At 32.0% G+C, this 27,084-nt stretch overlaps 1 long non-coding RNA gene across 1 annotated transcript; it reads left to right on the forward strand.

The window, feature by feature from the left end:
• Window positions 1-2,297: 2,297 nt before the first annotated feature.
• LOC127721912 (uncharacterized) lies at window positions 2,298-3,948 on the forward strand. The gene is made up of 2 exons (XR_007991528.1): window positions 2,298-2,561; window positions 3,374-3,948. It is a non-coding gene; the product is annotated as an uncharacterized LOC127721912 (long non-coding RNA).
• Window positions 3,949-27,084: the final 23,136 nt, after the last annotated feature.

The following is a 27,084-nucleotide window of genomic DNA, read 5'->3' on the forward strand; positions in this document are numbered from 1 at the left end:
GGACAAGTTTGGTTAAATTTGTCTTAGTAGTTTCAGAGAAGAAGATTTTTGTAAAAGATTACAAAAATTTACGAAAAATGGTTAAAAATTGACTATAAAGGGCAATAACTCCTTAAGGGGTCAACTGACCATTTTTGTCAAGTTGACTTATTTGTAGATCTTTCTTTGCTGAACATTATTGCCTTTTACAGTTTATCTCTATCTATAATAATATTCAAGATAATAACCAAAAACGGCAAAATGTCCTTAAAATTACCAATTCAGGGGCAGCAACCGAACAACGGGTTGTCCAATTCATCTGAAAATGGCAGGGCAGATAGATCTTGACCTGATGAACAATTTTATTCAGTCAGATTTGCTCTAAATGCTTTGGTTTCAGAGATATAAGCCAAAATCTACATTTTACCACTATGTTCTATTTTTAGCCATGGCGACCATCTTGGTTAGTTGGCCGGATCACCGGACATATTTTTAAACTAGATACCCCAATGATGATTATGGCCAAGTTTGGTTAAATTTGGCCAAGTAGTTTCAGAGGAGAAGATTTTTGTAAAAGTTAACGGACGACGGACGACGGACGACGGACGACAGACGACGGCCGACGGACGACGACGGACGACGGACGCCAAGTAATGAGAAAGGCTCACTTGGCCCTTTGGGCGATGTGAGCTAAAAATGAACGAAAAAACAAATATGTAACACATCAACAAACGACCACCACAGAATTACAGGCTCCTGACTTGGGACTGGCACATACATACAAAATGTGGCGGTTGTTAAACATGTTAGCGGGACCCCAATCCTCCCCTAAATTGGGACAGAACGTAATATATGAATCGGTATTGAAAATTTCAACCGATCATACATCAATGTGTGGCAAATTTATCAAACAATGCACCGATTTCATGTAAGTCATACGAATAAATCGAATTTTGGACAGAGTCAATCATCTGAATACGGATATTTTTCAAATGCATACGGCACCCATGTAAAAAAAAATATAGGTGCTCCACTCACACGCCAGCCACAGACCTTTCTATATATACACAACAAATGGAAGTTTTTAACGACTTTGACTGGCTATACAGCCCTTGCACGGTCGGTTCTATATATATAGAAAATTATGACAACTTTATAAGTACAGTGCAACACCCTCTGTGTTAGTTTATAAGCCGGAATACTACTGTTGCCTTTTTGTAGCAACTGTGTCCATGTTGTTTGTTGCCGATCATAATCGACGGACGCCACGTAATGACAATACAAATATGGCTGTGTCTGTTAGAGATGTATCCGTTGCTTAAACACGAAAATAATGGTTAAACTAACAATTTTGAATGACCTAAATTCTTATATTTATAAACATCTCAAAGGTAATAATGATTTTAAGCTGTTTTAATTTAATAATGATATAAAAACATCGATTTATTTCTGAATTCTAGTTAAAAAAATCTACTTTTTTATTTATTTTTTGGGGAGATAAAAAGTATATCTGAATAAAGAACCGATCAACTGGTATTAAATTTATTTATCTTCTAATTTATATAGGATGTTTTGTGCATATCATTGAAGTTCCATGTCAATTATAATGATCAAGAAGAAGCACTTAAACACCTTACCCTATCGTGATGTATTCGAAATTTATAGTGATGAAATACTGGTATATTTCCAAACAATTTTCATAACATTTTACCTTTAGTGAACCTCTTTGAAGAATAATGGGTTTGAATCACCTGTAAGGTCAATCCAGATTGAATGCACCGTGTACATTTTACAACTAACATTTCAAGATGTCAGCAAAAATTTTCAAGCTTCAATTTCAAAACGAAGATGACATGAATGTTATTTTCCGACAACTTCTAGGTGAAAACTTCCAGTATCCAGATGTCAATAGACAACTTTTGCAGTTGACCTATACACAAGAAGATGCTGTGAACAGGGCACTTTGGTTCTGTGATATTTTTGACATTAAAATGAAAGTTTTGAACTATTAGTTCTCTGCTGAAACACGTATGATTTAAAACACCTAGGATTTCCGAGGTACAACTATAACAAATAAGTTTTATGTATAAAATTGAGAATGGAAACAGGGAAGGTGTCAAATTTATTCAGGCATTAATTAGAACTCTTGAACAATGTTACAATTTAAACGTGTGGTTACATTTATCCATCTTGAAACAACTTAGAGTGCAAGCATAACTTTTATTTTACCTTTTTTTATTTTGTAAATTTTATCTGTCATGTCTGTTTAGATATATGTGTGGAATTACATAAATGTCATTGATATCATTGATGATAATTTGTTATCAGGATACCACTTTCATTACTATGTTCAGACCATAGATGTGAGTACATCTATGTTTAGACTAATAGGGATTTCCCATTTTAATTTGTAACAGCTGATTCAACAGTTCACGCAAGTTCAAAAATATGTGTAAACAATTATATCAACAAAAGATGGGTATCTGCTGGAAGTTTATTTTGTTGTTTGTCAGAATTCTTATAATTATGGCATGTATAGTCAAATCACAGAATATATGTTACAAATGTGAATGCACTATCAGGTAAGTTAATATTATCTACTTATAAATTATATAAAATTGTCATCTTAACATGTCTTACTATTGCCCTGTGACCGCATGCAGTGCTAAAACTAGTGACAAAATCTCGGAGGACAAAATATTACCTCAATTACAAACACAGACAATTCAAAGGAAAGGTTTAAAGGTTCTGATGAAGATTGTTTTAATATTAATCAACTGTAAGTCCTTGTCGGTCTTAAAAAGGTTTTAAAATGTAGAAAATAACGCAAACTACACAAGTTTTCTTATTTATCCATGAATAATTAATACATATACAGAAATATTTTGTATTAGCCAAAAACATGAAAACTCTTTAAAATTTCATGTGTATCTTATATAATGTTTTTCTTATTTTGTCGTATATAGTTATCTTAAAAAAAGTTTCTTTTTCCAAACCGAAATGAATTATAATAAAGGCGATCTATGTGCAAGAAAATGAATTCGTTAACGTTTTCTTTACTTTTATGGTAGGGAATCTATATTCGGTTTGGAGCTTTATGAAAGCATGGATAGGGAGTTGTAGTGTGTACACATGTTTTATTTATGTCGTGCTACCACTTTCCTGTTTGCCGATAGTATCGCCATATAAGACCCTAAAAATGGGACGCCATACCGTAGGGGTTGACCACGAGACTCTGACATTGGGTCGCCGACGCCATATTTGGACCTAAAATCGGGACGCCATGCCCTAGTTTTTTTTTGTAAGCCTGTATACTAGTAACATTGAGCGAGATCGTCGCAAACTAATACGATGAAGAGTTATGAAGATTTAATTAGTTTTTTTTTAATTTCAGCGAGGAATATTCAGACGTCCGAGCAGTGCGCAAGGTACATCCAGTGTGCAACGAAGGTAGTTTCAAATGGTATAATGTTTACGGTGGAGCTCTCCGTATTAAATTTCAACCAATTTTCCGTGGTGATTTCCTGTTGTGTTTCATTTTGTATGCAGAAAATGTAAGAGTTCAGATTTCACAAGAACTTCCAAATGAATCTACGTACAGTGTTAACTTTGAACGACCAGCTGGCTTAAAGCGACTTATAGTAGCAGACGGCAGAACTAATGAGACATGCATAATATCCTCTGGTGAAAGCATTCATTTATTTCTAGAACCAGAAAGAACTGTAGAGTCTATTGGGTTTAGTTTTGTTGACATACAATTCATAATGGAAAGAAACAATGCATAACACCAGACATAAGCTAAATTTTTGTAGCGAACAATAACCCGAATCTGATGACAATAACTAAACTAGTGTAACGAAACAATCATCTAGCCTATATATACGTTGGAAAAAAAAAAACCCGACTATTTTGGAACGACAAGTATTTTTTTGTTAAATTTGCAGTAGAAATAAAAGCTGATAACCATTATTCGCAATTTTCTTCTTTTGTCAAAGAACTAGTTCATTTTTCTAATTATTCAAAAGTATGTTGTCATTCTGGTAATTTATTTATTATACTGTATTTCGATCTGAAGATTGATGAATGTAAGAGTGACACACAAATGCAACGAAAAAAAAAATTGACTTAAAAGTTGGAGTTAATCTAATGGGTAAAGTTATTGAACTTTTTTTTATTGAGGTCCACAGTTGGGGTAAGGAGACCCTGCCATCCCCCTTCTTTCATTAATTCATACAAATTTCCCTACGGGAAAGCTTTTGTCCACACTTGGTACAAATGATAGGCAATTACCTAAGGTTGATTGGATCCATCAACCCAGGTTGGTAAAGTTATGGAACTTTTTTGATTGAGGTCCAAAGTTGTAGTAGGGTGACCTTACCAACTCCCTTCTTCAATATATAATAAAAAATTCCCTACGACAAAGCTTTTGTCCACACTAGTTAAAAATGATATGCAGTTGCCTGGACCCAAAGACCGGGGTTAATAAAGTTATGGAACTTAATTCATAAAGAATTCCCTACGACAAAAACTTTGTCCATTATTGGTACAAATGATAGGCACTTGTCTAAGGTATATTGGACCCAAAGGCCCAAGTGGTTAATGTTATAGTACTTTTTCGATTGTGGTCCAAAGTTTGGGTAAGGTGACCATACCATCTTCCTTCTTTGATTCATTAAAAATTCCTTACGCCAAAGGTTTTGTCCAAACTAGGTACAAATAATAAGGGATTAACTAAGGTTGCCTGGACCCAAAGACCTAGGTGTTTAATATTATGGAATTGAGGTCCAAAATTGAGGTAGGGTGACCTTACCAACTACATTCTTTAATTCATTAAAAATGTCCTACGACAAAGCTTTTGTCCACACTAGGTACAAATGATAGGCAATTGCCAAAGGTTTCTAAACCCAAAGACCAAGGTGGGTAAAGTCAGGGAGGGTTTCGATTGAGGTCTAAAGTGTGGGTAGGGTGACCCTACCAACTCCTTTCTTTAATTCATAAAAAATATCCCTACGGCAAAGCTTCTGTCCACATTAGGTACAATTGATAGACAATTGCCTAAGGTTGCCTGAACACAAAGACCCAGGTGGGCAAAGTTATGCAAGGTTTTTGATTGAGGTCAAAAGTTGTGGTAGGGCGACTCTACCAACTCCATTCTGTAATTCATAAAAAATCCCTACGACAAAGTTTCTGTCCACACTAAGTACCAATGATAAGCAATTGCCTAAGGTTGCCTTGACCCAAACGCCCAGGTTGGTGAAGGTGGAACTGTTTTAATTGAGGTCAAAAGTTGGGGTAGGGTGACACAACCTCCTCCATTCTGCAATTCATAAAAAAAATTCCCTACAGCAAAGCTTTTGTCCAAACTTGGTACAAATGATAGGCAATTGCTTAAGGTTGCCTAGACCCAAGACCAAGGCGAGTAAAGTTATGAAGCGTTTTTGATTGAGGTCCAAAGTTCGGGTATTGTGACCCTACCAACAACCCTCTTTAATTCATAAAAAAATCCTACGGCAATGCTTTTGTCAAACATTAAGTACAAATGATAGGGAACTGCCTAAAGTTGCCTGGACCCAAAGACCCAGATGGGTAAAGTGTTAAAAGGTTTTTGATTGAGGTGCAAAGTTGGGATAGGGTGAACCTATCACTTCCCTGCTTTATTTTTTTAAAAACTCCCTATTGCAAAGGTTTTGTCCACACTATGTACAATTAGTAGGCAATTGACGAAGGTTACCTGAACCAATACACCCAGGTGGGTAAAGTTATGGAAGGTTTTAGATTGATGTCCAAAGTTGGGATAGGATGACCCTACCACCTCCATTTTTTTATTCAGTGTATGTAAGTTGCACTGGTATGTACTTGGGGTACAGATGTGTATTACAATCAAAACTTTCGGCAGGCTTTGTCTACCTGCGGTACACATCAACTGTACCTCAAATACAGACCAATTCAATCTACATACACCTCACTTTGATGAAAATTGATGTGTATTACCATCAAAGCTTTCGCACTGATGAATAGTGATGTCTATTAACATCAAAACATTCAACAGGCTTTGTCTACTTAAGGTACACATCAACTGTACCTCAAATACAGACCAATTCAGTTTACATACACCTCACTTTGAAGTATATTGATGTCTATTACCATCAAAACTTTCGAAAGCTTTGTCTACCTGAGGTACACATCAACTGTACCCCAAATACAGACCAATTCAATCTACATACACTTCACTTTGATGAATATTGATGTGTATTACTATCAAACTTTCCAAAGCTTTGTCTACTTGAAGTACAAATCAACTGTACATCAAGTGCAGACCTACTCAATCTACATACACCCAACTCTGATGAATAGTGATGTGTATTCAGATCAAAACATTCAACAGGCTTTGTCTATTCAGGCACGCATCAACTGTAGCTCAAGTACAGACCAATGCAACTTACATACTCCCAACTCTGATGAGTATTGATGTGTATTCCCATCAAAACTTTTGACAGGCTTTTTCTACCTGAGGTACACATCAACTGTACCTCAAATACAGACCAATTCAATCCACATACACCTCGCTTTAATTAAAATTGATGTGTATTACCATCAAAACTTTCGAAAACTTTGTCTACTTGAAGTACAAATCAACTCTACGTCAAGTACAGACCAATTCAATGTACATACAACCAACTTTGATGAATAGTGATGTGTATTACCGTTAAAACGTTCAACAGGCTTTGTCTACTGGAGGTACAAATTAACTGTACCTTAAGTACAGACCAATTTAATCTACATACACCCAACTCTGATGAATATTGAAGTGTTGTGAATAACCATCAAAACTTTCGAAAGCTTTGTCTACTTGAGGTACACATCAACTGTATCTCAAGTGCAGACCAATATAATCTACATAGACCTCACTTTGATGAATATTGATGTGTTTTACCATCAAAGCTTTCGCACTGATGAATAGTGATGTCTATTAACATCAAAACATTCAACAGGCTTTGTCTACTTAAGGTACACATCAACTGTACCTCAAATACAGACCAATTCAGTTTACATACACCTCACTTTGAAGTATATTGATGTCTATTACCATCAAAACTTTCGAAAGCTTTGTCTACCTGAGGTACACATCAACTGTACCCCAAATACAGACCAATTCAATCTACATACACCTCACTTTGATGAATATTGATGTGTATTACTATCAAACTTTCCAAAGCTTTGTCTACTTGAAGTACAAATCAACTGTACATCAAGTGCAGACCTACTCAATCTACATACACCCAACTCTGATGAATAGTGATGTGTATTCAGATCAAAACATTCAACAGGCTTTGTCTATTCAGGCACGCATCAACTGTAGCTCAAGTACAGACCAATGCAACTTACATACTCCCAACTCTGATGAGTATTGATGTGTATTCCCATCAAAACTTTTAACAGGCTTTTTCTACCTGAGGTACACATCAACTGTACCTCAAATACAGACCAATTCATTCTACATACACCTCGCTTTAATTAAAATTGATGTGTATTACCATCAAAACTTTCGAAAACTTTGTCTACTGAAGTACAAATCAACTCTACGTCAAGTACAGACCAATTCAATGTACATACAACCAACTTTGATGAAAAGTGATGTGTATTACCGTCAAAACGTTCAACAGGCTTTGTCTACTGGAGGTACAAATCAACTGTACCTTAAGTACAGACCAATTTAATCTACATACACCCAACTCTGATGAATATTGAAGTGTTGTGAATAACCATCAAAACTTTCGAAAGCTTTGTCTACTTGAGGTACACATCAACTGTATCTCAAGTGCAGACCAATATAATCTACATAGACCTCACTTTGATGAATATTGATGTGTTTTACCATCAAAGCTTTCGCACTGATGAATAGTGATGTCTATTAACATCAAAACATTCAACAGGCTTTGTCTACTTAAGGTACACATCAACTGTACCTCAAATACAGACCAATTCAGTTTACATACACCTCACTTTGAAGTATATTGATGTCTATTACCATCAAAACGTTCGAAAGCTTTGTCTACCTGAGGTACACATCAACTGTACCCCAAATACAGACCAATTCAATCTACATACACCTCACTTTGATGAATATTGATGTGTATTACTATCAAACTTTCCAAAGCTTTGTCTACTTGAAGTACAAATCAACTGTACATCAAGTGCAGACCTACTCAATCTACATACACCCAACTCTGATGAATAGTGATGTGTATTCAGATCAAAACATTCAACAGGCTTTGTCTATTCAGGCACGCATCAACTGTAGCTCAAGTACAGACCAATGCAACTTACATACTCCCTACTCTGATGAGTATTGATGTGTATTCCCATCAAAACTTTTGACAGGCTTTTTCTACCTGAGGTACACATCAACTGTACCTCAAATACAAACCAATTCAATCTACATACACCTCGCTTTAATAAAAATTGATGTGTATTACCATCAAAACTTTCGAAAACTTTGTCTACTTGAAGTACAAATCAACTCTACGTCAAGTACAGACCAATTCAATGTACATACAACCAACTTTGATGAATAGTGATGTGTATTACCGTCAAAACGTTCAACAGGCTTTGTCTACTGGAGGTACAAATCAACTGTACCTTAAGTACAGACCAATTTAATCTACATACACCTAACTCTGATGAATATTGAAGTGTTGTGAATAACCATCATAACTTTCGAAAGCTTTGTCTACTTGAGGTACACATCAACTGTATCTCAAGTGCAGACCAATATAATCTACATAGACCTCACTTTGATGAATATTGATGTGTTTTACCATCAAAACTTTCAAAAGCTTTGGCTTCTTGAAGTACATATCAACTGTACCTTAAGTACAGACCTACTCAATCTACATTACACCCAGCTCTGATGAACATTGATGTGTATTACCATCAAAACTTTCGACTGCTTTGTCTACTTGAGGTACAAATCTAATATACCTCAAGTAAAGACCGATGCAACTGATATACACCCAACTGTGATGAATATTGATGTGTATTACCACCAAAACCTTCGTCAGGCTTTGTCTACCTGAGGTACACATCAACTGTACCTCAAATACAGACTAATTCAATCTACATACAACTCACTTTGATGAATATTGATGTGTATTACCATCAAAACTTTCAAAAGCTTTGTCTACTTGAAGTACAAATCAACTGTATCTCAAGTACAGACCTACTCAATCTACATACAGCCAACTCTGATGAATAGTGATGTGTTTTACTACCAAAACATTCAACAGGCTTTGTCTACTTCAGGTACGCATCAACTGTAGCTCAAGTACAGACCAATGCAACTTACATACACCCAACTCTGATGAATATTGATGTGTTTACCATCAAAACTTTCGACAGGCTTTGTCTACCTGAGGTACACATCAACTGTACCTCAAATACAGACCAATTCGATCTACATACACCTCGCTTTGATCAAGATTGATGTGTATTACCATCAAAACTTTCGAAAAATGTGTCAACTTGAAGTACAAATCAACTATACGTCAAGTAGAGACCAAGTCCATGTACATACAACCAACTTTGATGAATAGTGATGTGTAGTACTGTCAAAATGTTCAACAGGCTTTGTCTACTGGAGGTAAAAATCAACTGTACCTTAAGTACAGACCAATTTAATCTACATACACCCAACTCTGATGAATATTGATGTGTTGTGAATTACAATCAAAACTTTCGAAAGCTTTGTCTACTTGAGGTACACATCAACTGTATCTCAAGTGCAGACCAATATAATCTACATACACCTCACTTTGATGAATATTGATGTGTTTTACCACCAAAACTTTCAAAAGCTTTGTCTACTTGAAGTACATATCAACTGTACCTTAAGTACAGACCTACTCAATCTACATTACACCAAGCTCTGATAAACAGTGATGTGTATTACCATCAAAACTTTCGAAGGCTTTGTCTACTTGAGGTACAAATCTTATATACCTCAAATAAAGACCGATGCAACTGATATACACCCAACTGTGATGAATATTGATGTATATTACCACCAAAACCTTCGTCAGGCTTTGTCTACCTGAGGTACACATCAGTTCTACCTTAAATACAAACTAATTCCATCTACATACACCTCTCTTTGATGAATATTGATGTGTATTACCATCAAAACTTTCAAAAGCTTTGTCTACTTGAAGTACAAATCAACTGTACCTCAAGTACAGACCTACTCAATCTACATACAACCAACTCTTATGAATAGTGATGTGTTTTACTATCAAAACATTCAACAGGCTTTGTCTACTTCAGGTAAGCATTAACTGTAGCTCAAGTACAGACCAATGCAACTTACATACACCCACCTCTGATGAATATTGATGTGTATTACCATCATAACTTTCGACAGGCTTTGTCTACCTGCGGTACACATTAACTGTACCTCAATTACAGACCAATTCAATCCACATACACCTCACTTTGATTTAAATTGATGTGTATTACCATCAAAACATTTGAAAGCTTTGTCTAATTGAAGTACAAATCAACTGTACCTCAAGTACAGACCTACTCAATCTATATACAACCAAATCTGATGAATAGTGAAGTGTATTAACATCAAAACGTTTAACAGGCTTTGTCTACTTGCGGTACACATCAACTGTACCTCAAATACAGACCGATTCAATTTACATACACCTCACTTTCATGAATATTGATGTGTATTACCATCAAAACTTTCGAAAGCTTTGTTTTCTTTAAGTACAAATCAAATGTACCTCAAGTACAGACCAACTCAATCTATATACACCCAACTGTGATGAACAGTGATGTTTATTAACATCAAAACATTCAACAGGCTTTGTCTATTTAAGGTACGCATCAAGTGTAACTCAAGTACAGACTAATGCAACTTACATACACCCAACTCTGATGAGTATTGATGTGTATTCCCAGCAAAACTTTCGACATGCTTTGTCTACCTGAGGTACACATCAACTGTACCTCTAATACAGACCAATTTAATCTACACACACCTCACTTTGATGAATATTGATGTGTATTACCATTAAAACTTTTAAAAGCTTTGTCTACTTGAAGTACAAATCAACTGTACCTCAAATGCAGACCTACTCAATTTTCAATACACCAAGCTCTGATGAACAGTGATGTGTATCACCATCAAAACTTTTGACAGGCTTTGACTTCTTTAGGTACAAATCTAATATACCTCAAGTACAGATCGATGCAACTGATATACACCCAACTCTGATGAATATTGATGTGTATTACCATCAAAACTTTCGACAGGCTTTGTCTACCTGAGGTACACATCAACTCTACCTCAAATACAGACCAATTTAATCTACATAAACCTCACTTTGATGAATATTGATGTGTATTACCATCAAAACTTTTCAAAGCTCTGTCTAATTGAAGTACAAATCAACTGTAATGTACAGACCTACTCAATCTACATACAACCAATTCTGATGAATAGTGATGTCTTTTACCATCAAAACTTTCGACAGGCTTTGTCTACTTCAGGTACACATCAACTACACCTCAAGTACAGACCAATTCAATCTACATACACCTCAATTTGATAAAAATTGATGTGTATTACCATCAAAACTTTCGAAAACTTTGTCTACTTGAAGTGCAAATCAACTGTACGTCAAGTACAAACCAATTCCATATACATACAACCAACTTTGATGATGAATAGTGATGTGTATTACCGTCAAAACGTTCAACAGGCTTTGTCTACTGGAGGTAGAAATCAACTGTGCCTTAAGTACAGACCAATTTAATCTATATACACCAAACTCTGATGAATATTGATGTGTTGTGAATTATCATCGAAACTTTCGAAAGCTTTGTCTACTTGAGTTACACAACAACTGTACCTCAAGTGCAGACCAATATCATCTACATACACCTCACTTTGATGAATTTTGATGTGTTTTACCATCAAAACTTTCAAAAGCTTTGTCTACTTGAAGTACAAATCAACTGAACCTCAAGTACACACCTACTCAATCTACATTACACCAAGCTCTGATGAACAGTGATGTGTATTACCATCAAACTTTCGAAGGCTTTGTCTACTTGAGGTACAAATACAATATACCTCACGTAAAGACCGATGCAACTAATATACACCCAACTCTGATGAATATTGATGTGTATTACCATCAAAACTTTCGTCAGGCTTTGTCTACCTGAGGTACTCATCAACTTTACCTCAAATACAGACCAATTCAATCTATATACACCTCACTTTGATGAATATTGATGTGTATTACTATCAAACTTTCGAAAGCTTTGTCTACTTGGAGTACAAATCAACTATACCTCAAGTACAGACCTACTCAATCTACATACGCCCAACTCTGATGAATAGTGATGTGTATTCCCAGCAAAACTTTGGACAGGCTTTGTATACTTGAGGTACACATCAACTGTACCTCAAATACAGACAAATTCGATCTACATACACCTCACTTTGATGAATATTGATGTGTATTAGCATTAAAACTTTCGAAAGCTTTGTCTACTTGAAGTACAAATCAACTGTACCTCAAGTACAGACCTACTCAATCTACATACAACCAACTATGATGAAAAGTGATGTGTTTTACCATCAAAACATTCAACAGGCTTTGTCTACATGAGGTACGCATCAACTGTACCTCAAGTACAGACTGATGCAACTTAAATACACCCACCTCTGATGAATATTGATGTGTTTAACCATCAAAACTTTCCATAGGCTTTGTCTACTTGAGGTACAAATACAATATACCTCAAGTAAAGACCGATGCAACTAATATACACCCAACTCTGATGAATATTGATGTGTATTACCATCAAAACTTTCGTCAGGCTTTGTCTACCTGAGGTACTCATCAACTTTACCTCAAATACAGACCAATTCAATCTATATACACCTCACTTTGATGAATATTGATGTGTATTACTATCAAACTTTCGAAAGCTTTGTCTACTTGGAGTACAAATCAACTATACCTCAAGTACAGACCTACTCAATCTACATACGCCCAACTCTGATGAATAGTGATGTGTATTAACATCAAAACATTCAACAGGCTTTGTATACTTCAGGTACGCATCAACTGTAGCTCAAGTACAGACCAATGCATCTTACATACACCCAACTCTAATGAGTATTGATGTGTATTCCCAGCAAAACTTTGGACAGGCTTTGTATACTTGAGGTACACATCAACTGTACCTCAAATACAGACAAATTCGATCTACATACACCTCACTTTGATGAATATTGATGTGTATTAGCATTAAAACTTTCGAAAGCTTTGTCTACTTGAAGTACAAATCAACTGTACCTCAAGTACAGACCTACTCAATCTACATACAACCAACTATGATGAAAAGTGATGTGTTTTACCATCAAAACATTCAACAGGCTTTGTCTACATGAGGTACGCATCAACTGTACCTCAAGTACAGACTGATGCAACTTAAATACACCCACCTCTGATGAATATTGATGTGTTTTACCATCAAAACTTTCCATAGGCTTTGTCTACTTGAGGTACACATCATCTGTACGTCAAGAACAGACCAATTTCATGTACATACAACCAACTTTGATGAATAGTGATGTGTATTACAGTCAAAACGTTCAACAGGCTTTGTCTACAGTAGGTACAAATCAACTGTACCTTAAGTACAGACCAATTTAATTTGCATACACCCAACTCTGATGAATAATGATGTGTTCTGAATTACCATCTAAACTTTCGAAAGCTTTGTCTACTTGAGGTACACATCAACTGTACCTCAAGTGCAGACTTATATAGCCTACATAGACCTCACTTTGATGAATATTGATATGTTTTACCATCAAAACTTTCGAAAGCATTGTCTACTTGAAGTACAAATCAACTGTACCTCAAGTGCAAACCTACTCAATCTACAATACACCCAGCTCTGATGAACAGGAATCTGTATTACCATCAAAACGTTCGACAGGCTTTGTCTACTTGAGGTACAAATCTAACATACCTCAAAGACAGACCGATGCAACTGATATACACCCAACTCTGATGAATAGTGATGTGAATTACCATCAAAACTTTCGACAGGCTTTGTCTACCTGAGGTACACATCATCTGTACCATAAATACAGACCAATTCATTCTACATACACCTTACTTTAATGAATATTGATTTGTATTACCATCAAAATTTTTCGAAAGCTTTGTCTACTTCAAGTACAAGTATTGTACCTTAACTGCAGATCTACTCAATCTACATACACCCAACTCTGATGAATAGTGATGTGTATTAACATCAAAATATTCAACAGGCTTTGTCTACTTCAGGTACGCATCAACTGTACCTCAAGGACAGACCAATGCAACTTACATACACCCAACTCTGATGAGTATTGATGTGTATTCCCAGCAAAACTTTCGACAGGCTTTGTGTACCTGAGGTGCACATCAACTCACTACAAACTGCTTGGAGTCTGAAAAAAAAAGTTTTTGTGCTCGACCAGTAAAGTCGAGCACACATTTTACTCGACTAGTCTCGACAGTACTTAACTGTACTTAATTGTACTCGACTAGGTCTCGACTTTACTTAATTAGTCTGATTCAGTACTTGATGATCTTGGTGTAGTCTGAAATGGTCTAGACCAAGGCTCGACCAGTCTCGACCTGTCTCAACCAGTCTCGACCTGTCTCGACTAGTCTTGACCTTCAAATTTAGTCTTCACTGGTGTAAATCAACTCATCTAACTTAATTATATATAGATCTTACAAAATACCAGTCTATTTAGTAGTTTGATTCATGCTGTGAAATGAAAGAATTTAATTAATAGGTAAAAAAAAAGATTAAATTCAGATAGGCATCTTTAATTTTTTTTATAACTTTTTCAAATCAACTTGGATTTTCATCAAACTATACAGCTATCTTAGTAATATATTGATCTTACTGAATCCCAGGTCATTATGTAGTTTGATGTATCGCTGTCAATTTAAGATTTAAATTAATCTAGGTAAAAAAAGTTAGGATTTGCAGTTCGGACAAAATTCAGACAGTACACTTTAATTTTTTTTATAACTTTTTCAAATCAACTTGGATTTTCATCAAACTATACAGCTACCTTGGTAATATATTGATCTTACTGAATCACATGTCGTTATGAAGTTAGGTTTATTGCTGTCAAATTTAAGAATTAAATTAATCTAGGTAAAAAAGCTAGAATTTGCAGTTAGGACTATATTCAGATAGTACACTTTGATTCTTTTAATAACTTTTTCATATCAACTTGGATTTTCATCAAACTATACAACTATCTCAGTAATATATTGACCTTATTGAATCCCAGGTTGTTATGTTGTTTGGTGTATTGCTGTTAAATTAAAGATTCAAATTAACCTAGGTAAAAAAAGCTAGGATTTGCAATTTCAGACAAAATTCAGATAGTACACTTTAATTTATTTTATAATTTTTTCAAATCAAATAGGATTTTCATCAAACTATACAGCTATCTTAGTAATATGTTGATCTTACTGAATCCCAGGTCATTATGTAGTTTGATGTATTGCTGTCAATTTAAGATTTAAATTAATCTAGGTAAAAAAAGTTACGATTTGCAGTTCGGACAAAATTCAGACAGTACACTTTAATTCTTTTTATAACTTTTTCAAATCAACTTGGATTTTCATCAAACTTTACAGCTACCTTGGTAATATATTGATCTTACTGAATCACATGTCGTTATGAAGTTAGGTGTATTGCTGTCAAATTTTTGAATTAAATTAATCTAGGTAAAAAAGCAAGAATTTGCAGTTAGGACTAAATTCAGATAGTACACTTTAATTCTTTTAATAACTTTTTCAAATCAACTTGGATTTTCATCAAACTATACAACTATCTCAGTAATATATTGACCTTACTGAATGCAAGGTTGTTATGTTGTTTGGTGTATTGCTGTTAAATTAAAGATTCAAATTAACCTAGGTAAAAAAAGCTAGGATTTGCAATTTCAGACAAAATTCAGATAGTACACTTTAATTTTTTTTATAATTTTTTCAAATCAAATAGGATTTCCATCAAACTATACTGCTATCTTAGTAATATATTGATCTTACTGAATCCTAGGTCATTATGTAGTTTGGTATATTGCTGTCAAATTTAAGGATTAAATCTAGGTAAAAAAGCTAGAATTTGGAGTTACAACTATATTCAGATAGTACACTTTAATTCTTTTAATAACTTTTTCAAATCAACTTGGATTTTCATCAAACTATAAAACTGTCTTAGTAATATATTGATCTTACTGAATCCCAGGTTGTTATGTAGTTTGGTGTATTACTGTTAAATTTAGGATTCAAATTAATCTAGGTAAAAAAAGGAAGGATTAGCAATTTCGGACAAAATTCAGATAGTACACTTTATTATTTTTTTATAACTTTTTCAAATCAAATAGGATTTTCATCAAACTATACAGTTACCTTGGTAATATATTGATCTTACTGAATCAAAGGTCATTATGTAGTATGGTGTATTGCTGTCAAATTTAATCTAGGTCAAAAAAGCTAGGATTTGCAATTTCGGACAAAATTCAGATAGTACACTTTATTTTTGTTTATAACTTTTTCAAATCAACAAGGATTTTCATCAAACTATACAGCTATCTTAGTAATATATTGATCTTACTGAATCATAGGTCATTATGTAGTTTGGTGTATTGCTGTCAAATTTAAGGATTAAATTAATCTAGGTCAAATAAGCTTGAATTTGCAGTTCGGACTATATTCAGATAGTTCACTTTAATTCTTTTTATATCTTTATCAAATCAACTTAGATTTTCATCAAACTATACAGCTACCTTGGTAATATATTGATCTTACTGAATCATAGGTCATTTTGTAGTTTGGTGAATTGCTGTCAAATTTAAGGATTAAATTAATCTAGGTCAAAAAAGCTAGAATTGCAGTTCGGACTATATTCAGATAGTACACTTTAATTTTTTTGATAACTTTTTCAAGTCAACTTAGATTTTCGACTGACTATACAGCTACCTCGATAATATATTAGTCTTACTGAATCCCAGGTTGTTAAGAAGTTTGGTGAATATAGTCCGAATTGCAAATTCTAGCTTGCTTGACCTAGATTAATTTAATCCTTAAATTTAACAGCAATACACCAAACTACATCATGACCTATGATTCAGTAAGATCATTATATTACTAAGATAGCTGTATAGTTTGATGAAAATCCTAGTTGATTTGAAAAAGTTATAAAAAAAATTAAAGTGTACTATCTGAATATAGTCCGAACTGCAAATTCAAGCTTTTTATACCTAGATTAATTTAATCCTTAAATTTGACAGCAATACACCAAACTACATAATGACATATGATTCAGTAAGATCAATATATTACTAAGATAGCTGTATAGTTTGATGAAAATCCTAGTTGCTTTGAAAAAGTTATAAAAAAAATTAAAGTGTACTATCTGAATATAGTCTGAACTGCAAATTCAAGCTTTTTATACCTAGATTAATTTAATTCTTAAATTTGACAGCAATACACCAAACTACATAATGACATATGATTCAGTAAGATCAATATATTACTAAGATAGCTGTATAGTTTGATGAAAATCCTAGTTGATTTGAAAAAGTTATAAAAAAAATTAAAGTGTACTATCTCTATTTTGTCTGAACTGCAAATCCTAGCTTTTTGGACCTAGATTAATTTGATTCTTAAATTTGACAGCAATACACCAACCTTCTTAACAACCTGGGATTCAGTAAGATTAATATATTACCAAGGTAGCTGTTTAGTTAGATGAAAATTTAAGTTGATTTCAAAAAGTTATAAAAAAAATTAAAGTGTACTATCTCTATTTTGTCTGAACTGCAAATTCAAGCTTTTTTGACCTAGAATAATTTAATTCTTAAATTTGACAGCAATACACCAAACTACATAATGACTTATGATTCAGTAAGATCAATTTATTACTAAGATAGCTGTATAGTTTGATGAAAATCCTAGTTGATTTGAAAAAGTTAAAAAAAAAATTATAGTGTACTATCTGAATATAGTCTGAACTGCAAAGTCAACCTTTTTTTACCTAGATTAATTTAATTCTTAAATTTGACAGCAATACACTAAACTACATAATGACCTGTGATTCTGTAAGATCAATGTATTACTAATATAGCTGCATAGTTTGATGAAAATCCAAGTTGATTTGTAAAAGTAATAAAAAAAAATTAAAGTGTACTACTTGAATTTTGTCCAAAATTGTAAATCCTACCTTTTTTTACCTAGATTAAATTAATTCTTAAATTTGACAGCAATACACCAAACTACATAATGACATATGATTCAGTAAGATCAATATATTACTAAGATAGCTGTATAGTTTGATGAAAATCCTAGTTGATTTGAAAAAGTTATAAAAAAAATTAAAGTGTACTATCTGAATATAGTCCGAACTGCAAATTCAAGCTTTTTATACCTAGATTAATTTAATTCTTAAATTTGACAGCAATACACCAAACTACATAATGACATATGATTCAGTAAGATCAATATATTACTAAGATAGCTGTATAGTTTGATGAAAATCCTAGTTGATTTGAAAAAGTTATAAAAAAAATTAAAGTGTACTATCTCTATTTTGTTTGAAATTCAAATCCTAGCTTTTTGGACCTAGATTAATTTGATTCTTAAATTTGACAGCAATACACCAACCTTCTTAACAACCTGGGATTCAGTAAGATTAATATATTACCAAGGTAGCTGTATAGTAAGATGAAAATTTAAGTTGATTTGAAAAAGTTATAAAAAGAATTAAAGTGTACTATCTCTATTTTGTCTGAACTGCAAATTGAAGCTTTTTTGACCTAGATTAATTTAATTCTTAAATTTGCCAGCAATACAACAAACTACATAATGACTTATGATTCAGTAAGATCAATTTATTACTAAGATAGCTGTATAGTTTGATGAAAATCCTAGTTGATTTGAAAAAGTTAAAAAAAAAATTATAGTGTACTATCTGAATATAGTCCGAACTGCAAAGTCAACCTTTTTTTACCTAGATTAATTTAATTCTTAAATTTGACAGCAATACACTAAACTACATAATGACCTGTGATTCTGTAAGATCAATGTATTACTAATATAGCTGCATAGTTTGATGAAAATCCAAGTTGATTTGAAAAAGTTATAAAAAAAAATTAAAGTGTACTACTTGAATTTTGTCCAAAATTGTAAATCCTACCTTTTTTTACCTAGATTAAATTAATTCTTAAATTTGACAGCAATACACCAAACTACATAATGACCTATGATTCAGTAAGATCAATATATAACTAAGGTAGCTGTATAGTTTGATGAAAATCCTAGTTGATTTGAAAAAGTTATGAAAACATTAAAGTGTACTATCTCTATTTTGTCTGAACTGCAAATCCTTGCTTTTTTTACCTAGATTAATTTAATTCTTAAATTTGACAGCAATACACCAAACTTCTTAACAACCTGAGATTCAGTAAGATTAATTTATTACCAAGGTAGCTGTATAGTTAGATAAAAATTTAAGTTGATTTGAAAAAGTTATAAAAAGAATTAAAGTGTACTATCTGAATATAGTCCGAACTGCAAATTCAAGCTTTTTTTACCTAGATTAATTTAATTCTTAAATTTGACAGCAATACACCAAACTTCTTAACAACCGGGGATTCAGTAAGATTAATATATTACCAAGGTAGCTGTATAGTTAGATGAAAATTTAAGTTGATTTGAAAAAGTTATAAAAAGAATTAAAGTGTACTATCTAAATATAGTCGGAACTGCAAATTCAAACTTTTTTGACTTAGATTAATCTAATTCTTAAATTTGACAGCAATACACCAAACTACATAATGACCTGTGATTCAGTAAGATGAATATATTACTATTATAGCTGCATAGTTTGATGAAAATCCAAGTTGAATTAAAAAAGTTATTAAAAGAATTAAAGTGTACTATCTCTATTTTGTCTGAACTGTAAATCCTAGCTTTTTGGACCTAGATTAATTTAATTCTTAAATTTGACAGCAATACACCAAACTTCTTAACAACCTGGAATTCAGTAAGAATAATATATTACCAAGGTAGCTGTATAGTTAGATGAAAATCTAAGTTGATTTGAAAAAGTTATAAAAATAATTAAAGTGTACTATCTGAATATAGTCCGAACTGCAAATTCAAGCTTTTTTGACCTAGCTTAATTCAATCCTTAAATTTGACAGCAATACACCAAACTACATAAAGACTTATGATTCAGAAAGATCAATATATTACTAAGATAGCTGTATAGTTTGATGAAAATCCTAGTTGATTTAAAAAAGTTATGAAAAAAATTAAAGTGTACTATCTCTATTTTGTCCCAACTGCAAATCCTTGCTTTTTTTACCTAGATTAATTTAATTCTTAAATTTGACAGCAATACACCAAACTTCTTAACAAACTGGAATTCAGTAAGATTAATATATTACCAAGGTAGCTGTATAGTTAGATGAAAATTTAAGTTGATTTGAAAAAGTTATAAAAAGAATTAAAGTGTACTATCTGAATATAGTCCGAACTGCAAATTCAAGCTTTTTTGACCTAGCTTAATTCAATCCTTAAATTTGACAGCAATACACCAAACTACATAATGACTAATGATTCAGTAAGATCAATATATTACTAAGATAGCTGTATAGTTTGATGAAAATCCTAGTTGATTTGAAAAAGTTATAAAAAAAATTAAAGTGTACTATCTCTATTTTGTCTGAACTGCAAATTCTAGCTTTTTGGACCTAGATTAATTTGATTCTTAAATTTGACAGCAATACACCAACCTTCTTAACAACCTGGGATTCAGTAAGATTATTATATTACCAAGGTAGCTGTATAGTTAGATGAAAATTTAAGTTGATTTGAAAAAGTTAAAAAAAAAATTATAGTTTACTATCTGAATATAGTCCGAACTGCAAAGTCAACCTTTTTTTACCTAGATTAATTTAATTCTTAAATTTGACAGCAATACACTAAACTACATAATGACTGATGATTCAGTAAGATCAATATATAACTAAGATAGCTGTATAGTTTGATGAAAATCCTAGTTGATTTGAAAAAGTTATAAAAAAAATTAAAGTGTACTATCTCTATTTTGTCTGAACTGCAAATTCTAGCTTTTTGGACCTAGATTAATTTGAATTTTAAATTTGACAGCAATACACCAACCTTCTTAACAACCTGGGATTCAGTAAGATTATTATATTACCAAGGTAGCTGTATAGTTAGATGAAAATTTAAGTTGATTTGAAAAAGTTATAAAAAAAATTAAAGTGTACTATCTCTATTTTGTCTGAACTGCAAATTCAAGCTTTTTTGACCTAGATTAATTTAATTCTTAAATTTGACAGCAATACACCAAACTACAGAATGACTTATGATTCAGTAAGATCAATATATTACTAAGATAGCTGTATAGTTTGATGAAAATCCTAGTTGATTTGAAAAAGTTAAAAAAAAAATTATAGTGTACTATCTGAATATAGTCCGAACTGCAAAGTCAACCTTTTTTTACCTAGATTAATTTAATTCTTAAATTTGACAGCAATACACTAAACTACATAATGACCTGTGATTCTGTAAGATCAATGTATTACTAATATAGCTGCATTGTTTGATGAAAATCCAAGTTGATTTGTAAAAGTTATAAAAAAAAATTAAAGTGTACTACTTGAATTTTGTCCAAAATTGTAAATCCTACCTTTTTTTACCTAGATTAAATTAATTCTTAAATTTGACAGCAATACACCAAACTACATAATGACATATGATTCAGTAAGATCAATATATTACTAAGATAGCTGTATAGTTTGATGAAAATCCTAGTTGATTTGAAAAAGTTATAAAAAAAATTAAAGTGTACTATCTGAATATAGTCCGAACTGCAAATTCAAGCTTTTTATACCTAGATTAATTTAATTCTTAAATTTGACAGCAATACACCAAACTACATAATGACATATGATTCAGTAAGATCAATATATTACTAAGATAGCTGTATAGTTTGATGAAAATCCTAGTTGATTTGAAAAAGTTATAAAAAAAATTAAAGTGTACTATCTCTATTTTGTTTGAACTTCAAATCCTAGCTTTTTGGACCTAGATTAATTTGATTCTTAAATTTGACAGCAATACACCAACCTTCTTAACAACCTGGGATTCAGTAAGATTAATATATTACCAAGGTAGCTGTATAGTAAGATGAAAATTTAAGTTGATTTGAAAAAGTTATAAAAAGAATTAAAGTGTACTATCTGAATATAGTCGGAACTGCAAATTCAAACTTTTTTGACTTAGATTAATTTAATTCTTAAATTTGACAGCAATACACCAAACTACATAATGACCTATGATTCAGTAAGATCAATATATAACTAAGGTAGCTGTATAGTTTGATGAAAATCCTAGTTGATTTGAAAAAGTTATGAAAACATTAAAGTGTACTATCTCTATTTTGTCTGAACTGCAAATCCTTGCTTTTTTTACCTAGATTAATTTAATTCTTAAATTTGACAGCAATACACCAAACTTCTCAACAACCTGAGATTCAGTAAGATTAATTTATTACCAAGGTAGCTGTATAGTTAGATAAAAATTTAAGTTGATTTGAAAAAGTTATAAAAAGAATTAAAGTGTACTATCTGAATATAGTCCGAACTGCAAATTCAAGCTTTTTTTACCTACATTAATTTAATTCTTAAATTTGACAGCAATACACCAAACTTCTTAACAACCAGGGATTCAGTAAGATTAATATATTACCAAGGTAGCTGTATAGTAAGATGAAAATTTAAGTTGATTTGAAAAAGTTATAAAAAGAATTAAAGTGTACTATCTGAATATAGTCGGAACTGCAAATTCAAACTTTTTTGACTTAGATTAATCTAATTCTTAAATTTGACAGCAATACACCAAACTACATAATGACCTGTGATTCAGTAAGATGAATATATTACTATTATAGCTGCATAGTTTGATGAAAATCCAAGTTGAATTAAAAAAGTTATTAAAAGAATTAAAGTGTACTATCTCTATTTTGTCTGAACTGTAAATCCTAGCTTTTTGGACCTAGATTAATTTAATTCTTAAATTTGACAGCAATACACCAAACTTCTTAACAACCTGGAATTCAGTATAATAATATATTACCAAGGTAGCTGTATAGTTAGATGAAAATCTAAGTTGATTTGAAAAAGTTATAAAAATAATTAAAGTGTACTATCTGAATTTAGTCCGAACTGCAAATTCAAGCTTTTTTGACCTAGCTTAATTCAATCCTTAAATTTGACAGCAATACACCAAACTACATAAAGACTTATGATTCAGAAAGATCAATATATTACTAAGATAGCTGTATAGTTTGATGAAAATCCTAGTTGATTTAAAAAAGTTATGAAAAAAATTAAAGTGTACTATCTCTATTTTGTCTGAACTGCAAATTCTAGCTTTTTGGACCTAGATTAATTTGATTCTTAAATTTGACAGCAATACACCAACCTTCTTAACAACCTGGGATTCAGTAAGATTATTATATTACCAAGGTAGCTGTATAGTAAGTTGAAAATTTAAGTTGATTTGAAAAAGTTATAAAAAAAATTAAAGTGTACTATCTCTATTTTGTCTGAACTGCAAAATCAAGCTTTTTTGACCTAGATTAATTTAATTCTTAAATTTGACAGCAATACACCAAACTACAGAATGACTTATGATTCAGTAAGATCAATATATTACTAAGATAGCTGTATAGTTTGATAAAAATCCTAGTTGATTTGAAAAAGTTAAAAAAAAAAATTATAGTGTACTATCTCAATATAGTCCGAACTGCAAAGTCAACCTTTTTTTACCTAGATTAATTTAATTCTTAAATTTGACAGCAATACACTAAACTACATAATGACCTGTGATTCTGTAAGATCAATGTATTACTAATATAGCTGCATAGTTTGATGAAAATCCAAGTTGATTTGAAAAAGTTATAAAAAAAAATTAAAGTGTACTACTTGAATTTTGTCCAAAATTGTAAATCCTACCTTTTTTTACCTAGATTAAATTAATTCTTTAATTTGACAGCAATACACCAAACTACATAATGACCTATGATTCAGTAAGATCAATATATAACTTAGGTAGCTGTATAGTTTGATGAAACTCCTAGTTGATTTGAAAAAGTTATGAAAAAATTAAAGTGTACTATCTCTATTTTGTCTGAACTGCAAATCCTTGCTTTCTTTACCTAGATTAATTTAATTCTTAAATTTGACAGCAATACACCAAACTTCTTAACAACCTGAGATTCAGTAAGATTATTTTATTACCAAGGTAGCTGTATAGTTAGATAAAAATTTAAGTTGATTTGAAAAAGTTATAAAAAGAATTAAAGTGTACTATCTGAATATAGTCCGAACTGCAAATTCAAGCTTTTTTTACCTAGATTAATTTAATTCTTAAATTTGACAGCAATACACCAAACTTCTTAACAACCAGGGATTCAGTAAGATTAATATATCACCAAGGTAGCTGTATAGTAAGATGAAAATTTAAGTTGATTTGAAAAAGTTATAAAAAGAATTAAAGTGTACTATCTGAATATAGTCGGAACTGCAAATTCAAACTTTTTTGACTTAGATCAATCTAATTCTTAAATTTGACAGCAATACACCAAACTACATAATGACCTGTGATTCAGTAAGATCAATATATTACTAATATAGCTGCATAGTTTGATGAAAATCCAAGTTTAATTAAAAAAGTTATTAAAAGAATTAAAGTGTACTATCTGAATATAGTCCTAACTGTAAATTCGAGCTTTTTTACCTAGATTAATTTAATTCTTAAATTTGACAGCAATACACCAAACTTCTTAACAACCTGGGATTCAGTATAATAATATATTACCAAGGTAGCTGTATAGTCAGTTGAAAATCTAAGTTGATTTGAAAAAGTTAAAAAAAGAATTAAAGTGTACTATCTGAATATAGTCTGAACTGCAAATTCAAGCTTTTTTTACCTAGATGACATTAATCCTCAAATTTGACAGCAATACACCAAACTACATAATGACCTATGATTCAGTAAGATCAATATATTACTAAGATAGCTGTATAGTTTGATGAAAATCCTAGTTGATTTGAAAAAGTTAAAAAAAAAATTAAAGTGTACTATCTGAATATAGTCCGAAATGCAAAGTCAACCTTTTTTTACCTAGATTAATTTAATTCTTAAATTTGACAGCAATACACCAAACTTCTTAACAACCTGGAATTCAGTAAGATTAATATATTACCAAGGTAGCTGTATAGTAAGATGAAAATTTAAGTTGATTTGAAAAAGTTATAAAAAGAATTAAAGTGTACTATCTGAATATAGTCCAAACTGCAAATTCAAGCTTTTTTGACCTAGCTTAATTCAATCCTTAAATTTGACAGCAATACACCAAACTACATAATGACTTATGATTCAGTAAAATCAATATATTACTAAGATAGCTGTATAGTTTGATGAAAATCCTTGTTGATTTAAAAAAGTTATGAAAAAAATTAAAGTGTACTATCTCTATTTTGTCTGAACTGCAAATCCTTGCTTTTTTTACCTAGATTAATTTAATTCTTAAATTTGATAGCAATGCACCAAACTTCTTAACAACCTGGAATTCAGTAAGATTAATATATTACCAAGGTAGCTGTATAGTTAGATGAAAATTTAAGTTGATTTGAAAAAGTTATAAAAAGAATTAAAGTGTACTATCGGAATATAGTACGAACTGCAAATTCAAGCTTTTTTGACCTAGATTAATTTAATTCTTAAATTTGACAGCAATACAACAAACTACATAATGACCTATGATTCAGTAAGATCAATATATTACTAAGATATGTATAGTTTGATGAAAATCCTAGTTGATTTGAAAAAGTTATAAAAAAAATTAAAGTGTACTATCTCTATTTTGTCCCAACTGCAAATCCTAGCTTTTTTGACCTAGATTAATTTAATTCTTAAATTTGACAGCAATACACCAAAGTTCTTAACAACCTGCGATTCAGTAAGAATAATATATTACCAAGGTAGCTGTATAGTTAGATGAAAATCCAAGTTGATTTGAAAAAGTTATAAAAAAAATTAAAGATGCCTATCTGAATTTATTCATTTTTTTTTTTTACCTATTAATTAAATTCTTTCATTTCACAGCAATGAATAAAACGAATAAATAAACTGGAATTTTGTAAGATCTTTATTTAATTTAGTTGATTTATACCAATGAAGACTAAATTTGAAGGTCCATACTAGTCGAGACAGGTCCAGACTAGTTGAGACAGGTCCAGACTAGTCGAAACAGGTCCAGACTGCTTAAGACTGAGTCGAGACTAGTCAAGACAGGTCAAGACTGGTTGAGACAGGTCGAGACTGGTCGAGCCTTGGTCGAGACCATTTCAGACTACACCAAGATCATCAAGTACTGAATCAGACTAATTAAGTAAAGTCGAGACCTAGTCGAGTACAATTAAGTACTATTAAGTACTGTTGAGACAATGTCGAGACTAGTCGAGTAAAATGTGTGCTCGACTTTACTGGTCGAGCACAAAAACTGGTCTTTTTAGACTCTGAGCAGTTTGTAGTGACTGTACCTGAAATACAGACCAATTCAATCTACATACACCTCACTTTGATGAATATTGATGTGTATTACCATTTAAACTTTCAAAAGCTTTGTCTACTTGAAGTACAAATCAACTGTACCTCAAGTACAGACCTACTCAGTTTACATACAACCAACCCTGATAAATAGTGATGTGTATTACCATCAAAACATTCAACAGGCTTTGCCTACTTCAGGTACGTATCAACTGTACCTCAAGTACAAACCAATGCAACTTACATACACCCACGTCTGAAGAATATCGATGTGTATTACCATCAAAACTTTCGACAGGCTTTGTCTACCTGAGGTACACATCAACTGTACCTCAAATACAGACCAATT

The sequence above is a fragment of the Mytilus californianus genome, unplaced genomic scaffold (assembly GCF_021869535.1).
Source record: "Mytilus californianus isolate M0D057914Y unplaced genomic scaffold, xbMytCali1.0.p SCAF_12, whole genome shotgun sequence".
NCBI classification, from domain to species: Eukaryota; Metazoa; Mollusca; class Bivalvia; order Mytilida; family Mytilidae; genus Mytilus; species Mytilus californianus.